Below are 18,821 nucleotides of genomic sequence, written 5' to 3'. Positions count from 1 at the left end.
TTCTAACAATGAGATTGTTTTTAGAAAAATCTTCTTTCACAAAAGAGCCTCACGTTCTAGAAACCCATGCGTGTCGAGAAATTCTGGTTTAAGGTTTCTGACAAAGGAGGTACTAATGTTAGAGATGGATCTTTCAAAAGAAATGCACCCTTTTCAAATACTAGAAAATTCAAATCTTTTGATCACCATCAGCATTATGTCTTAATCGTTTTCAGCAACATGCTCACACAAATCTCTGTTTTAATGGCAACAAATTTGATCATTCTTCTTCTTAATGCTTTATTGATAAAAGAAGAGTAGGAAACAAAACATAAAAGGTTGTTTATGATTTTAATGCACTTGGGAAACCAAGAAGGACTAACTTCAAAGGATCCAAATTAGTTTGGATACCTAAAAGATTCGTGCAGTTTTGCTTAGCATCCAAGAAGAAGAAAGACAAGTGACACTTGAATAGGGGATGCTCTAGGCACATGACCGAAAAATCCACTTTCTTCATCAAGCTTGATATATACGATGGAAGCTTCGTGACTTTCGGTGACAATGAAAAATTGTGGCCGTAGGTAAGGTTGGTAAGGATTTCTCAACTTTCATTGATGTTGTATTTTGAGTTGATGGGTTGAGACACAATCTTCTAGACATTAGCCAATTGTGTGATTTATGTTGTTTGGCTATTTTCAAGAAATTGGAATGCTTGGTTGTGTGTGAAAAATCTGGTAAAATTTTATTTGAAGTTAAAATATGCAAGAATGTGTATGGACTAACCTTAGAGGAACTAAAAAGAACAAAATGTAGCTTGTTTTACTTCTTTGGAATCTGAAAAAATGGTTATGGTACAAGAAATTGGGACATGCAAACATGTTTTAAATTTCTAAGCTTGTGAAAAAGAATGTGTGGTTAGAGGTCTTCCTAAAATAAATTTTGACAAAGACATTACTTGTGATGATTGTCAATTAGTTAAACAAGCTAAAAATTCTTTCAAACCCAAGAATGACATCTCAACCAAAAGAACAGTAAAAATGATACATATTGATCTTTTTGGTCCTATAAGGACTCAAAGTCTTGGTGGTAAGCACTATAGCTTAGTGGTGTTTGATGACTATACTAAGTTTGGATGGATTCTTTTCTTACTCATAAGAATGATGCCTTTCTTGATTTTTCAACTCTATGCAAAAGGATCCAAAATGAAATTTTTTGAAATTTATTTCCTTAAGAAGTGATAATGGAAATGAGTTTGAAAATCAACACTTCGATGAATTTGGTATTTCATATAATTTTCATGTCCTAGGATACCTTAATAAAATAGATTTGTTGAAAGAAAAAATAGAGGCCTTCAAGAAATGACTAGAGCTATGTTGTGGTGAAAATGAAATTCCAAAATTCTTTTGGATTGAAGCTATATTTTGAACCAAATCATCATTAGAAAAGTTTTAAAGAAAACACCATATGAGTTTTGAAAAGGAGTATCACCCAATCTTAAGTACTTTCATACTTTTGGATGCAAATATTTTGTGTTAAATACTAAAGATAATCTTAGAAAATTTGATCTAAAATCTTATGAAGGTATCTTTGTTGGATATTCAACCACTAGTAAATCTTATAGAGTTTACATCAAGGAACACAGAATAATTGAGGAGTCCATACATATCATTATTTTGTGATTCTAACTCCATCTCAATTGTTGTTGAGAAAATTGATGCAGGAACTAAGATTGTACAAAATTCAGATAGAATTCAAGAAAAAGACAAATCTGAACCTACAATGAAAGATGCTGTTCATAATTATGCATACCAGAATCTAGGAGACGATTCTATTTTGTCTCCTCCTAACACAGAGATTTCTGAAAATCTCAATGGAACTGATCATGCTCATACTCAACCTGAGATTACCTCACCAAAATCAAGAATGGAAGTTCTTGAAGAACCAACCACATGAATTCATCATTGAAGATCCCTCTTGGATAAAGGGAATAGAGGAAGAGCTGATCCAATTTGAGAAAAATGAGCTGGATATTGTGATGCAGATTTTGCGAAAATCGTGTGAATAGAAGCAGTATTTTAGGGAGCTGTTACTTTCTTGGACAATCCTTGAATGTGTGGTCAAGCCATAAGTAAGCTGTTGTTGCTCTGTCAAAGGCTGAGGCCAAAGATATCTCAACTTCCTCTTGTTCTCAATTGACTTGGTTTAAAACACAACTTGCACATTACAAACTGCAAGTCAATAGTATCCCTATGTTTTGTGACAACTTGAGTGCAATAATTTAAAAAAAAAAAATCCTGTTTTACACTTATGAACTAAGCACATTGAAGTAAGATTTCATTCCATAAAAGAACATGTGCAAAAGGGAACAATTGACGTACAACTTGTGAGGATAGATTTTGTAAATTGAGAACTACTCTAGGGACGGTTGATTGCTGAGTTTTTGAATTAAATATGCTTAAAGATTTTTCTGGTTGTTTTTGTTTCACAGGTTACAGGGAGACAAAACTGGGAAGATGATGACTCCCTCTAGATTCCATGAAGTTCAGATTATGTGTTGATAATTTTAAATGAATTTGGATCTGAACTAAATCCTTGGTGATCAAATGTATTTACTTAAAACCACCACTAAGCCTAAGAGAAAGTTGTTTTATTTTATGTAGTGGGTCTCATTGCTTGTTTTGATCACATACACCAAAAAGAAGAGTATTTGCATTCATCATTTTTCAAGTCAAATTAGTTTTAAAATCTTTTCAATCTTTTATTTGATTTGTCATTTTAAAACTGCCTGTATTGTTTTTAAAATTCAAAATTCTTTGAATCTCATTTTATTGAATTGGTTTGTGCTTTCAAAGGATTTTTGAACATTTAAAGCAGTTATTATCATAACTTCTCATCTTCTCTACTACTCCCATTTTTCCTTACATATAGAATGTTTTTAACTTGTATTTTTGAGTATTTTGGTATCGATCTGAGTAATAAAACTCAAGACAGAATTTTATATCTTAAGGATAGTGGTGCTGTAAAGAAATCTAAGAAAAAGGCACAAAGGCAGCCAAGGACACAATTTTGAAAGAAGAGGAAGATCCTCTTGCAACCGAGGATGAGGGATCTAATGTCTAGCCCAATTTGATGCAACTGTTTTCTTATAATCTGTTTTTTGATGATACATTTTATAACTTCTGCTGACACTAACACTCATACCTATTTTGCACTTGTGGATTATATATTGAATTGTTTTTGTGTGTAGGTTTACTATTCTCGATAACAACAGGGGGAGTAAGCATTGTGTGAAAATAAATTGAAATAGTTATAGTGAAACAAGTTGAACTTATGATGTTTGAGACTGGCTGCAATTTTCTTTATTTTACACTATTATTTCACGCAGCTATGATTATGCATATTGCTCTGATTGTGAATATTGCTTATATTTATTATAGTTTTTTGTTTTGTTTTGGTATCTGAGTTTTTTATTAAGGCTGCTCCAGGATGTTGCTGCTGAAAAATTGGTTCTGAAACATTAGTTTATCATTATTTTAGTTCTATTTTTGGATTTTAATTGTTGAACTCTGTTGGGTGACTGTAACTTGGCTTTTACTTTTTTACCCGCTCTACACTTTTTGCATGTGTTGAATTGTCTTTCCATGCAGGTATCCCTCCTTAATGACAAAAGGGAGAGAAAGAAAAATGAATTGAAAGGCTGCTGTTTATTTTCATTGTGATCTATGATGATGATGTTTGAAGCTGCTATTTATTATTTGAATTTATGTTTAAAAATCTGCAGTTTGATTCGGTTGTAAATATTGTTTATAGCTTAGCATATGAGTTTGTGAATGAGTAACATTTAATTAATATTTGGTTTAGCTCTTATTCATGCATATTTTAAGGCCGGCTGATGATTTTTGTGAATTGATAAGAGCCTTGCAAACTTTGACATATGATGTATCCCTCCTTGATGACAAAAGGGGGAGAAAAATGAAAGAAGGGCTGAATTGCTGAATTGAAACTGTTTCTTTGCTGTCCTGTTTGGAAATGAGCATTCTGTTTGGACATGAGCATTCTATTTTATATTTGTGCTTTGTTTAATATTTGTGCTCTGCTTTGTGCTCTGTTTTGACTCATTGTTTTGAGCACTTTGTGTTAGAGAATTTCAACTTGAGCTCTGATTATATTTTGAAAAATTTATTTGCTTAAGTATACATATATGTGCTGTCTGGATCATGTTGTGAAAATAATGGCTCGGTCTTAAAGGTTCCATGTTTTGAAATCTTTATCTTCTTGGAACTCTTTAGAGCTTGTATACAGGTGATGACTTTCTTGAATATTTTGTTAATCAGGTACACATTAAGGGGGAGCACATTGAACAAAAGAAAGGGGGAGATTTTGGCAAATCTTCAAAGGGAAGTTATCTATCCTAACTCTTTCAATTCAGTTTAATAATGTTTGTTATCAAGGGGAGATTGTTGAGTTTGAAAAGCTGAAATGATGATCAAACATTATTAAAATGTAAATTAAAAAATTACTAAAATTATTATTAAGTGTTTTATTTAATAATTTCCAATAGGTTGTTTGATGATTTTTGTTCAAGTGTGCAGAAAGTAATTTAGTTTTCAATAAAGGGTCAAAGTTACAACAGGACCAATTTGATCAATGAACAAATTCAGCCCTGCATCATTTTAATTCAAAAAGGGTGGCTGAACATTAAAAGAAAGAAAATCAAATTAGCCTAAATTAGAAGCCCATAAACCAAAGTTGATAAATCAAAGAATGGGATCCAAGGAAGTCATTCGGTGATCACAAAACAAAGGGGTCCAAATTGATAAATTTTTCATACATTGTGATTGGAATTCAAAATTCAATTTGGCTGAATACTTTTCTTGGTAAGAGAAACTCAAAATTAAATTGAGTTTAATTGAGTATTGAAAGCTTTGTCTCTTCTCTCTCCTCTCTCTTTTTCGATCACGTTGATGCGTGAGCATCTTTTCTATCTTTTCCTAGTGAATTTGCATTCAAATTATTGAGTTTAATCAATTTTAGCCACTATGGATGCTAATTTGAGTCGCGTGAAATTCTGTTTATTTCAGGTAGCATTTGGATGGATTTGATGGAGTTTCTGTAGAAAAAGGAAGAAAGTGAATGATGCTGTCAACCTTAACCTCTTTGCACTCTAACCTGAATAACTCGAGCTATAGAGGTCCAATTGATATGATTTTAGCGGCGTTGGAAAGCTAACTTCTAGAGCTTTCCAACGACATATAATAGTTTATACTTCTTTTCCAGAAATTCTGCAAGGGTGGTGCCTAGCTTGAGAAATCCCAAGTTAGACGCCAAGATAAACATAATCCATCAAACCAAGGCTGCCAAGGTGGCGCCTAACTTGGGTTTTACCAAGTTAGGTGCCAGGACAAGGGAAAGCATTAATGGAATTCTGCCAAGATGGCACTTAACTTGAGATTTCTCAAGTTAGGCGCCAGACACAACAACAAAACTCACTTGGATGCTGCCTCCTCCAAGTTAGGTGCCAAGAATGCCAAGTTAGGCGCCAGGTGCAGCTAACTCACTCAATCCAATTCGACCAAGTCCAATTTAGGCACCACTCCCCTCAAAGTTAGGCACCAACACTAAGAAGCAAGATGGTCCCCACGTCTAAATTGCAAAGCCATGAAGATCCTTATTTAATTCCGATTTAACTTTAATTCATTTAAAATAGGAAAAGATATTATTTAGTTTTTAGAAAATATATTTTTCATTAATTAGGATTAGATATAAAAGGGAAAAGAATCAGCCCTTCGGGCTCTTCTCTTTTCTTCTACCTCATTCCGCAATTTACAATTTTTTGGAAATCCTAGTTTTCTCTCTGAACCATGAGCAGCTAAACCTCCACTGTTAAGGTTAGGAGCTCTGTCTATTATATGGATTGATACTATTATTTTTCTATTTTAATTCATGTACTGATTTTAATTTTAAGAATTGTTTTTGTTCTTTATCTTATGAATTTGGGTGGAACGGAAGTATGACCCTTGTTCTAATTGAGTTCTTGTATAACTTGGAAAAGCTCTTTACTTGAACAACAACTTGAAAACATATTCTCCTAAATCACTAATTATCTTGACTTAACGGGATACGTGATATATAATCCTCTTATATTTGGGTAATTAGGGTTTCTGTGGCATATAAACTAGAATTGAACTTCACCCTCTAATTGGAATTAAGTGACCAAGGAATTGGCGGTTGATGAAGGTTAGAGGAGACTAAAAAGGTCTAAGGAATTAGGGTTTAGTCACATATAGTTTGCCATGAATTGAATCTTGCATGATTAAAATAGTTAGTAAGAAAAATCAATTCGGAAGATAGATATCTCTGAAGCCTTAACTATTTTCTCCATATATATTTTACCACAATTTACTGCTTGTTTTCTGATTCTCTGAAATACTATTTGATGCATTTAAACTCTCAACACTCTTTTCTGTTTGTCTAACTAAGTAAATCACGTAATCAATGTTGCTTAGTCCATCAATCCTCATGGGATCGACCCTCATTCACTTGAGGTACTACTTGGTACGACCCGGTGCACTTGCTAGTTAGTGTGTGAGTTATAAATTTCGCACCAAGTTTTTGGCGCCGTTGCCGGGGATTGACTGTGATTGACAACTATTAGTTGTTTGATTGCTTAGATTACGCATTTTAGTTTAATTTTATTTAATTCTTGCTTTATAATTTTTGAAAATTTAGTACTATTGTTCTTCCTTAATTTCTGAAATTAAGTTTGGTGTTACCTAGTTAATTTTATTTTAATTCTCCTGTTTAATTTGCTTTTTAAATTTCGAAAATTTTAGCTTAAATTTAGTCATCATTTTCGAAAAGTTTTAGCCTTAATTAGTAAGTGTTTTATTTCATTTTTTTTTACATAGGTTACCTCACTGGGAATTCTCTACACTTTAACGTAGAGAATCCCACTTTTCTTGTCTTCTGTCTATTTATGAGCAGGAATAAAGACAAGGAACCTCTTACAGATTTTGATCCTGAACCTGAAAGGACTTTGAGGCGGCGCTTGCAACAAACTAGACTTTACAAGGCTAGTGAAAATCTGAGTGAAACTCTTGAAAGGAAAGCTGCAGAGTCCACCATGGATCATAATCGTGCTGTGAATGCCAATATGGCAAATCTGAATTAGAATGAGCAACCTAGAAGAGTGCTTGGCTCATACACTGCTCCTAATGCAGACATTTATGGCAAAAGTATTGTGGTGCCTTCTATAGTTGCAAACAACTTTGAATTGAAGCCACAGCTGGTCACTCTTGTGCAACAAAATTATCAATATCATGGACTTCCTCATGAAGACCCAAATAAGTTTATTTCTAATTTTCTGCAGATTTGTGATACTGTGACGACTAACGGAGTGAATTCTGAGGTATACAAACTCATGCTCTTCGCATTTGTTGTGAGAGATAGAGCAAAACTATGGTTAGATTCTCAATCTAAGGGGAGCCTGGATACTTGGGATAAGGTGGTCACTGGATTTCTGACTAAATTTTTCCCACCACAAAAGCTGACTAAGTTGAGGGTGGAGGTTCCGACCTTCAGACAGAAAGATGGTGAGACCCTTTATAAAGCCTGGGAGAGATTCAAGCTACTGACCAGGCAATGCCCTCCGGATATGTTTTCTAAATGGACTCAGCTGGATATATTTTATGAGGGCTTATGTGAAATGTCCAAAATGTGTTTAGATAATTCTGTAGGTGGTTCATTGCACATGAAGAAGACACCAGAGGAGACTACTGAGCTTATTGAGTTGGTTGCTAACAACCAATATTTATACTTATCTAATAGGAATCCTGTGAACTCTGGGACTCCTCAGAAGAAAAACATTTTGGAAATAGAAGCTTTTGATGCTCTTCTTGTTCAGAACAAAATTTTGTCTCAGTAGATGAATTTAATTACTCAACAATTGAGTGGGATGCAGGTTTCAGTTGTCAACACTCAGAATGCACCTCAAGAGGCCCCTTATGACATGACTGGTAGCTCTATACAAGGTGAGAATTATGACTATGTTCAATCTTCTTCTGAACAGGTCAATTACATGGGGAATGCTCTTAGAAACCCCAATAATGATCCATACTCTAAGACCTATAATCAGGGATGGAGAAATCACCTAAATTTTGGGTGGAGAGAGTAACCTCAGGGATCACAGAATTTTAACAATAATTCTCAGGACGGTTTTTAGCAGAATAATCATAATAACCGCCAGTTTCAGTCTCATAATCAACAACCACCTCAGTAGGTAAATTCTCAGTCCCAGAAGAACACTGATATGGAAGAAGTATTGAATCATTTTATGCAGGAAACTAGAGCTTCCCTCAGAAACTTGGAGGTGCAAGTAGGCCAGTTGTGCAAGCAAATACCTGAGAGGCCTCCAAGTACATTTCCTGGTGATACAGTGGTGAACCCAAGAGAAGAATGCAAGGTCATTCAATTGAGAAGTGGTAAAGTAGCTGGTTTTGAGACTAAGGTCAATGATGAGCTAGTTGAAAAAGAAGCTCCAGAGGAGAAGAGAGAAGAGGTGGAGCACGTCCCTCCTAGGCATGCAGATAATCCATTCCCAGTCTCTCTTGACACTCATCCTACATTGCCAAAGACCCCTGAGTACAAGCCTAAAATGCCATATCCTCAAAGACTTCAGAAGGCTTTCAAAGACATTTTCTAGAATTTTAGAAGTCTTCAAGAAGCTTCAGATCAACATTCCTTTTGCTGAGACTCTTGAGCAAATGCCTCTCTATGCTAAATTCATGAAAGAACTGTTGACTAACAAGAGGAATTGGAAGGAAAAAGAGACAGTGGTGTTATCTAAGGAATGCAGTGCTATTATTCAACATAATCTTCCTGAGAAGATGCAGGATCCAGGGAGCTTTGTAATTTCTTGCACCATTAGAGATGTCACTATTCAGAGAGCTTTGTGTGATCTTGGAGCTAGCATCAATCTCATGCCACTTTCAGTTATGAAAAAGCTCCAAATTGAGGAGGTAAAACCTACTCGTATTTCTCTTCAACTTGCTGATCTTTCTATTAAATTTCTTGTGGGGGTTGTTGAGGATTTACTTGTGAAAGTAGGGCCATTTATTTTTCCTGCTGATTTTGTTATATTGGATATGGAAGAGGATAAAAAGTCCTCTATTATTCTTGGAAGACCCTTTTTAGCTACAGGTAGAGCTCTGATTGATGTGCAAAAGGGTGAATTAACCCTGAGGGTCAATGAAGAACAGGTGGTCCTTAATGTATTTGAAACCATCAAACACCCTAATGATTCTGAAGGATGTATGAGAATTGATGTTGTTGAACCACTTGTTCAAGATGTACTAGAAGCTGAGGTACTTGATGATATTCTGGATCCTCTCTCTGACTATGAATTACTTGAGATTGATGATTCACCACCCCAGAAGAACATGGTGAACATGTCTAAGGTGGAGGAGGAAGTCCCTAAGCTTGAGCTAAAGCCTTTGCCTTCTTCTTTGAAATATGTGTTCTTAGGTGAAAATGATTCATATCCAGTGATTATTAGCTCTTTTTTGAAACCTGGGTGGACCATTGGTGATTTAAAGGGGATTAATCTAACCAAGTGTATGCACAAGATCCTTCTTGAAGATGATGCTAAACCGGTTGTGCAACCACAACGGAGACTCAATCCAACTATAAAAGAGGTGGTCCAAAAAGAGGTAATAAAACTATGGGAAGCTGGCATTATATACCCTATTTCTGATATCCCTTGGGTGAGTCCTGTGTAGGTAGTTCCCAAGAAAGGAGGGATGACAGTGATCAAGAATGAAAAGAATGAGCTAATTCCTACAAGGACCATCACAGGATGGAGAATGTACATAGACTACAGGAGGCTCAACACTGCTACAAGGAAGGATAACTTCCCCCTGCCTTTCATTGATCAGATGCTTGAGAGGTTAGCTAGTCATGCTTTTTATTGTTTTCTAGATGGATATTCTGGATATAACCAAATTGCAGTGGACCCTCAAGATCAAGAGAAGACAGAATTCACATGTCCTTTTGGAGTATTTGTTTACAGGAGAATGCCATTTGGACTCTGTAATGTCCCAGCAACTTTTCGGAGGTGTATGCTCTCAATTTTTTCTGACATGGTTGAAAAGTTTATTGAGGTATTTATGGATGAATTTTCTATTTTTGGTAATTCTTTTGAATCCTGCCTTAAGCATTTATCTATGGTCTTGAAATGGTGTCAAGAATCAAACCTTGCTTTAAATTGAGAAAAATGCCATTTTATGGTTACAGAAGGTATTGTTCTTGGACATCGAATTTCAAGCAAGGGGATTGAGGTTGATAGAGCCAAGGTGGAGGTAATTGAAAAATTACCACCACCAATTAATGTTAAGGTAGTCAGAAGTTTCTTGAGTCATGCAGGATTTTATAGAAGATTTATAAAGAATTTTTCTAAAATTGCTAAACTATTGAGCAACCTCTTAGTTGCTGATGTTCCTTTTCTATTTGACGTTGATTGTCTGCATGATTTTGAAACTCTAAAAGCAAACCTTACCTCTGCTCTCATCATAGCTCCCCCTGACTGGGATTTGCCATTTGAATTAATGTGTGATGCTAGTGATTTTGCTATAGGAGCTATTTTAGGACAGAGGCATGGCAAGCTTATACATGTCAGTTACTATGCTAGTCGTGTGTTAAATGATGCTCAGAAGAATTACACAACTACAGAAAAAGAATTATTAGCTATTTTGTATGCTATTAATAAGTTTAGGTCCTATTTAATTGGTTCTAAGGTTATTATTTATACTGATCATGCTGCTGTGAAGTACCTTCTAACCAAACAGGATTCTAAACCAAGATTAATCAGATGGGTGCTACTCTTTCAGGAGTTTGATATTGAGACCAAGGACATGAAAGGGTCAGAAAATCAAGTAGTTGACCACCTTTCCAGGATTAAAATTGAAGAGGGTGTTCAACCACCCACAGCTGTGACTGAACATTTTCAGATGAGCAACTGTTCCTCATTCAGCAGGCTCCTTGGTTTGCGGACATTGCAAATTACAAAGCCATGAATTTCATTCTAAAAGAGTACAGTAAACAACAAGTGAAGAAGCTACTGATTGATGCAAAGTACTACTTTTGGGAGGAACCATACCTTTTTAGAAGATGCTCAGATGGTATAATCCGGAGATGTGTCTCAAATGAGGAAACACAGTAGATTCTTTGGTTCTGTCATGGTTCTGATTATGGAGGCCACTTTGGTGGTGAAAGGACAGCTACAAAGGTCCTTCAGAGCAGTTTTTACTGGCCGACTCTCTTCCGGGACTCAAGAGCATTTGTGAAGAACTGTGACAGATGTGAAAGAGCTAAGAATCTCCCTGCCAACCATGAGATGTCACAGCAGGGAATTCTTGAGATTGAGTTATTTGATGTATGGGGTATTAACTTCATGGGATCTTTTCCACCCTCATATTCCAACAACTATATCTTGGTGGCAGTAGATTATGTGTCCAAGTGGGTGGAAGCTGTGGCTCTACCCACCAATGATGCCAAAGTGGTGATGAGCTTTCTTCATAGATATATTTTCAGCCGGTTTGGTGTCCCAAGGACACTCATTAGTGATGGTGGAAGTCACTTCTGTAACAGACAGCTAGACTCACTTCTACAGAGGTATGGAGTCCGTCATAAAGTGGAAACCCCCTATCACCCTCAGACAAGTGGACAGGTTGAGGTTTCTAACAGAGAACTGATAAACTATTATTTTATGGTTTATATTGTGTTTAATTGAGTGGTTTTATCAAGTCTTTACCCACTTATTCATATGATTAGCATGATATTACAATTCCTTCCCAAATTTGTTCTATGGTTGAAAACTTGCTTCCTAGAGATCTTTTATTTGTGTATTTTAATTCTCCTTTATACCATTCGATGCTGTGATCCGTGTGTTAAGTGTTTCAGGCTTCATAGGGCAGGAATGGCTTAAAGAATGGAGAGGAAGCTTGCAAAAATGGAAGGAACACAAGAAACCAAGAAGATGACCAGCGAACATCGACGCGCACGCATGGCTCACGCGTGCGCGCGAAATGGAGAAAATCGCAGTGACGCGTGCGCGTGCCTGACGCGAACGCGTGGATTGGAGTCTGTACAAATGATGCGCACGCGTGGACGACGCGTACGTGTGACAAGGAAAATCACTGAATGACGCACACGCGTGGACGACGTATACGCATGACCTGCGCGATCTGCAGAAATAACAGAATACGCTGGAAGCGATTTTGGGCCGCGTTTTAACCCAGTTTTCGGCCCAGAAACATAGAATAAAGCTAGGTGACATGCAGAGACTCAAGGAGGCATTCATACACATTCAGATACATTCACATACATTTATAATTTATTAGTTTTATGCTTTTGGATATTGAAGAGTCATCCCTCCGTTGAAGATATTATTCTAGTTTGTTTCCTAATTCCTTACTCTTTTAAAACACCGTTTATGTTATCTAGTTTGTCACTTACTCTTCCATATCCTTATTTACTTTATTTAGAGTTACAATTAGATTATTTTCATGGATTGTTGATGCAAAGGATTACTTTTATTTTTAATTAATTTTAATTCTCTATTTTATTTTATTTAATTTATTATGTCTTCTTATATTTTTTTGAGTATTATATTCATATCAATGGAGTAGATCTCCAAACTTGACATGGGGGTTGATTAAGAGGAGACACTTGAGTTGGAGTGCTCAAGTGCTTAGTTAATTGGACGTAGTTGGCTAATTCTGTATTTACTAACGCTAGACCTTCCCAAGGGAGAGGACTAGGATTTGCGAATAAGAGTTAGCTCAATCACTTGACTTTCCTTTATTTAGTAAGGGTTAACTAAGTGAAAACAACAACCTCTTTACACTACACTTGAGAAGATTCCAACATGGATAGAACTTCCAATTAATCATTCCCCCAGTCAAGGCTTTTTATATTAATAATAATTCTTAGTTTTTATTGCTTTAATTTACAATTATTTTAATTGCTCATTATCCAACTCAAACTTTCTTTAAAACTCCTGATTAATAAATTAGCACCCTTTCCTGCAACTCGTTGGGAGATGACCTGGGACTCATACTCCCAGTATTTTTATTTCTAAATTTTGTGACAACTTTTCTAAATTGATGAGGCGGACCTTAGCTGGTTAAGAACTATACTCACAACGTATTCCTTATTTTTGGTTTCTTAATTAGCCGACTTCTGCCTGCTCGTCAAGAACTTAAGAGGATTCTGGAGAAAACCGTCAGTATCTCAAGGAAGGATTGGTCTAGGAAGCTTGATGATGCTCTCTGGGCATACCGGACAGCTTACAAGACTCCTATTGGCATGTCTCCTTATCAGTTGGTCTATGGTAAAGCCTGTCACTTGCCAGTTGAGCTAGAGCATAGAGCTTACTGGGAAATCAAGTTTCTGAACTTTGATGCTCAAGTTACAGGAATAAAGAGAATGCTTCAGTTGAATGAGCTTGATGAATTCAGATATTCGGCCTATGGAAATGCCAAGCTTTATAAGGAGAGAACTAAGATATGGCATGACAAGAAGATTACCATCAGAGTCTTTGATCCAGGTCAGAGGGTGCTTCTGTTTAATTCAAGGCTCAAACTCTTTCCCGAGAAGCTGAAATCCCGGTGGTTAGGACCGTTTATGGTTACCAGAGCATCACTGTATGGTCATGTGAAAATTCAAGAAGAGAATTCGGACAGAAATTTTACAGTTAATGGCCAGAGGTTAAAGCAGTAAAGCACTATCTTGGAGGCGAGGTTGATCGCCAAAGGTATGCTCATCTGCTAAACTAGCAGAAATAACTGTCAAGCTAGTGACGTTAAAGAAGCGCTTGTCGGGAGGCAATCCGATATTTTTGTATCCTTTAGTGTGATTTCTGTTGTTTTGATTTTGTTATTTGTTTGATTTTATTTAAGTTCTATTGTTTTTCCTCTGTTTTGAGTATTTGTGGATCATGCAGAATAATTAGAACAGAAACAAGTACCTGAAGATAGAGTTTCGAACACCCTGGAGTATATTGATTCGGATTGGGTGACGCCTAACTTGAAAATCTCAAGTTAGGCGTCAACGCAGCGTACAAGATTTGTGTCACTCTCAGGAAGGGTGGCACCTAACTCTAATATCTCAAGTTAGGCGCCACACCAAGCATTGAAATTCCATTCCATTCGGTCACCTTGAAGTTAGGCGCACCAAACAGTGAAGTTAGGCGCCATGTTGAGGGCCCAAGGGAAGTTAGGCGCAGGAACTTGAAGTTAGGCGTGGAGGCAGTTGATGCATTCGGGAGCTCTCAAGTTAGGCGCCAGTCCCCACAAGTTAGGTGCCAGTGAAGGGAGCTTTGTCAAGTTAGGCACTGAGTGGGGAGAAAGGAACATGAAGTTAGGCGCCGTGAAGGGTGAAAGGCACATGAAGTTAGGCGCCCAACTATTGAATTTAGGCGCTATAAGGAGTGAAAGCATCAAGTTAGGTGCCATTGGGTTGAAGTTAGGCGCCATGAGACTTACTCCCCAACTCAGGTTAGGCACAGGTATTGTCAAGTTAGGCGTCAGCCCCCTAACTTTGACCAATTCCACACCGAATCAGGCCTATTAACACACCATATCTCCCCTAATTACACCATATTCCCTTTCATTTTTTTGTTTTCAAGCCGTGCACAATTATAGCTCTTGTCCCCTTTCTTCAAGATCCCCCCTAGACCATACCTGTGAACCTTGTTCCCTTCCCCAAAGATCCTCTCCCCTCCCAACTCCAATCCGTGAAACCCTCCTAGCCCCAAGACAAGCCTGTGACCTTTCTCCCCAACCCTTCCTCCATCTCAACCCTCTATATAAGCCCCCTCCACTCTTCTTTCACCCACACCTCAACACACTTCAACTACCCTTCTATACACACACAAGACCTCCCCCTTCCCTCGTCACAACAGAAAACCCAATCTCCGAAACCCCCTCCCCTCTAAACCAACAACAACCCTAACCCATACCCCTCCCCTATATTCACCCATCCCCCCATTCTCATCTTCTTTTATTTTTCTTCTTCTGTCTTTCTTTATTTCCATAAAAAAAAACCGAACAGAAAAGAAAATTTTAGCATTAATTTTTATTTTCTTCTTTTCTTTTTCACTTTCTTATTTCACTATCTCCTTCCTCCCCTTTGTATTTCTCTAATTTTCTTAGGGACGAGCAAAAGTTTTAAATTTGGTGTTGTCGCTTTGCTTGTTTGTTTTCTCTATTTTCTGTAATGGCACCCAAAACTAGTACACCTTCAAAGAATAGGAAAGGTAAAGAGCCAGCTACCAGTTCTCATGATACACACAGGTTTCGATCTAAGCTCCATGAAGAATATTTTTATGATCATACTTACAAGAGGGATGTGACTTTGGAAGTGAGATTTGCACTGAAACTAGATGAATATCCAAAAATTCAATTTGAAATTGAGAGAAGAGGGTGGAATTTTCTGTGTAACCCGCACACGGAGGTTAGACAATTGATGGTCGAAGAGTTTTATGGAAACCTCTGGGTCACATACAAAGATATTGAGGGAGACAATGAGAAAAATTATCAGAGTTATGTGAGAGGCAAGGTCATTGAGTTCAGCCCAAGAGATGTCTGCTGAGCTCTCCATCTGCCGGGTCCAGATCATATGTATGCCTGTTATAGTGAGAGGATGCATAGAGACCAAGAATTGGATCTAGTTATTGAAGAATTATGCATCCTGGGTTCTCAATGGAAGATAGGTGCAAAAGGCAAGCCAACCCAACTAAAGAGTACTGAGCTTCTTCTTGTAGCTAGGGAATGGTTAGACTTCATCAGAAGGTCTATCATGCCAACTAGCAACCGGTCCGAATGCACTGTGGACCAGGCTGTCATGATTTACTGTATCATGAAGGGAGAGGTAGTGGAGGTGGAGGATATTATCCTAGATCAGATATACAACATTGCCTCCAACCCCCTCAAGAAGGCTAGACTTGGGTTCCCACATCTGATTTACCGCCTGTGTGAAGTAGCAGGGGTAAAGGTGGAAAATGATTTCCCCATTCCTATTGAGAGATCAATCACAAAGAAGACCATGGAGACTCACAGGGAACAGCACAAGGTCCACAGAGAAGAGAAGATTGAGGAGGAAGCTCAGTAGGACCAGCCACGACTGCCTCAAAGACACTACTTTCCATCCCAAGAATATTGGTAGCAGCTCACATCCTCCATTGAACAGATGAGGATCACACAGGATAGCCGCTGGCAGTAGTACACTGTGTCTATTGAGGAGATGAGGGTGACACAGAACAACCGATGGGAGTATCTCACCACCACCCTTGATTAGATGAGAGCTACTCAGGACTCTCAGTGCCAGGAGATTTCTCAACTGAGACAGGATTATAGCCTCCTGAGAGGACCATACGGATGACAGCCAGAGGAGAGAGATCCCCACCATGGAGATTGAGGTGGCTTAGTTCCTTTCACTTCCTATATTATTTTGCCATTACTATGTTATGTTCCTATTTTCTGATGTTTTGTCTTAGTTATTGCATGATCCTTTGTTATTTCAATTCCTAGGTTCTAGTTTAATTTGCTATTTTTATTTTGTTATTTGCTTTAATTCTGAAAGGTGTCTCATGTATTGCTCACTGAGCTTGAATTCAAATGAAAAGGAAGAAGAAAAAGATGTAGTGCATGAGAAATAGAGTTTATAACAAAGAGTAGTCTTATTTACTTAAATGTTGTGGTATTCTTTGTGATTCTGAATGCATGACATGAACCGTGCATATTTGAATTTGAATCAAAGGATGTTGATGTATAAGGAGCAGGAATTTAGAGAACTATTATGAATTTTTTGAAGTAAGTGAAAGCTTAATCCTTGAAGCAAAAGAAACAGTAAAAGAAAATTAAAAGCAAGGTCCAAGGCTTTGAGCATCAATGACTAGGGAGGTCAGACATGATTAAAAGCTCAAAGAGTTGTTTCCCTAGTCATATGCTTGTGGTGTGAATGTATCAAGTAAGCCTTGAGATAGAACACTAAGAGTCGAGATCAAATGCAATTAATAGAGTATGCCAAAGGCTTTGAGCACCACTATCTGGGAGTAATTGAAAGAAAAATCAGAACTTAAAGAGAGTTCCTCAATTAAGTGCTTGTGGTGTTTTTGTGTTAAGTAAATTTTGAGACAAAATATTTAAAGTCACGGCTAGGCTCAAGGTGTAAAGCACCAAAGAAAAGAGAATTAAAGGAAATTTGCTGTGTTCAAGGATTAAACTGAAGTATAAAAGATTAGAGAATTCATAATATTATCCGAATTCTAACTCCGAATGACAGTGACATTCCTCTTATTCAAAGGAGAATGAGATGCTAAAACTATTCAGTATTGCAATAGGTAAACCCCACTTCAAGAAGAGACATGAGCCTAATTGAACTCTCACTTCTTCTGCAAATTCACATCTTAAACCGGCATTAGTTTTGGTTACTTGAGGACAAGCAACAATTCAAGTTTGGCGTTGTGATGCGTGAGCATCTTTCCTATCTTTTCCTAGTAAATTTGCATTCAAATTTTTGAGTTTTATCAAGAATTAATTATCTTTTAGCCACTATGGATGCTAATTTGAGTCGTGTACAATTCTGTTTATTTCAGGTAGCATTTGGATGGATTTGATAGAGTTTCTATAGAAAAAGAGATAAAAGTTGTCAACCCTGACCTCTCTGCACTCTAACCTGAATAACTCGAGCTACAAAGGTCCAATTGATATGAATCTAGCGGCGTTGGAAAGCTGACTTCTAGAGCTTTCCAACGATGTGTAATAGTCCATACTTCTTCTCCAGCAATTCTACAAGGGTGGCGCCTAACTTGAGAAATTCCAAGTTAGGCGCCAAGATAAACATAATCCATCAAACCAAGGCTGCCAAGGTGGTGCCTAACTTGGGTTTTACCAAGTTAGGTGCCAAGACAGGGGAAAGCATTAATGGAATTCTACCAAGGTGGTGCCTAACTTGAGATTTCTCAAGTTAGGCGCCAGACACAACAACACTCACTTGGATGCTGCCTCCTCCAAGTTAGGTGCCAGGAATGCCAAGTTAGGCACCAGGTGCAGCTAACTCACTCAATCCAATTCGGCCAGGTCCAAGTTAAGCACCACTCCCCTCCAAGTTAGGCGAAAACACTAAGAAGCAAGATGGTCCCCACGTCTAAATTGCAAAGCCACGAAGATCCTTATTTAATTTTGATTTAAACTTTAATTCATTTTAAAATAGGAAAAGATATTATTTAGTTTTTAGAAAAGATATTTTACATTAATTAGGATTAGATATAAAAGGAAAAAGAATTAGCCCTTCGGACTCTTCTCTTCTCTTCTACCTCATTTCACAATTTACAGTTTTTCAGAATACTAGTTTTCTCTCTGAACCATGAGCAACTAAACCTCCACTGTTAAGGTTAGGAGCTCTATCTATTGTATGGATTGATACTATTATTTTTCTATTTTAATTCATGTATTGATTTCAATGTCAAGAATTATTTTCGTTCTTTATCTTATGAATTTGGGTGGAATGGAAGTATGACCCTTGTTCTAATTGAGTTCTTGTATAACTTGGAAAAGTTCTTTACTTGAACAACAACTTGAAAACATATTCTCCTAAATCACTAATTATCTGGACTTAATGGGATACGTGATATATAATCCTCTTATATTTGGGTAATTAGGGTTTCTGTGGCATATAAACTAGAATTGAACTTCACCCTCTAATTGGAATTAAGTGACCAAGGAATTGGAGGTTGATGAAGGTTAGAGGAGACTAAAAAGGTCTAAAGAATTAGGGTTTAGTCA

General features: G+C 37.1%; 1 non-coding gene across 1 annotated transcript; it reads right to left on the bottom strand.

The window, feature by feature from the left end:
- Positions 1-7,531: 7,531 nt before the first annotated feature.
- LOC112760344 (small nucleolar RNA R71) lies at positions 7,532-7,638 on the bottom strand. The gene has a single exon (XR_003180790.1). It is a non-coding gene; the product is annotated as a small nucleolar RNA R71 (small nucleolar RNA).
- Between the last annotated feature and the right edge of the window lie 11,183 nt (positions 7,639-18,821).

The sequence above is a fragment of the Arachis hypogaea genome, chromosome 16 (genome assembly GCF_003086295.3).
Source record: "Arachis hypogaea cultivar Tifrunner chromosome 16, arahy.Tifrunner.gnm2.J5K5, whole genome shotgun sequence".
NCBI classification, from domain to species: Eukaryota; Viridiplantae; Streptophyta; class Magnoliopsida; order Fabales; family Fabaceae; genus Arachis; species Arachis hypogaea.
Note: the sequence above shows the minus strand (reverse complement) of the source record. Positions and strands in the feature narration are given on the sequence as shown.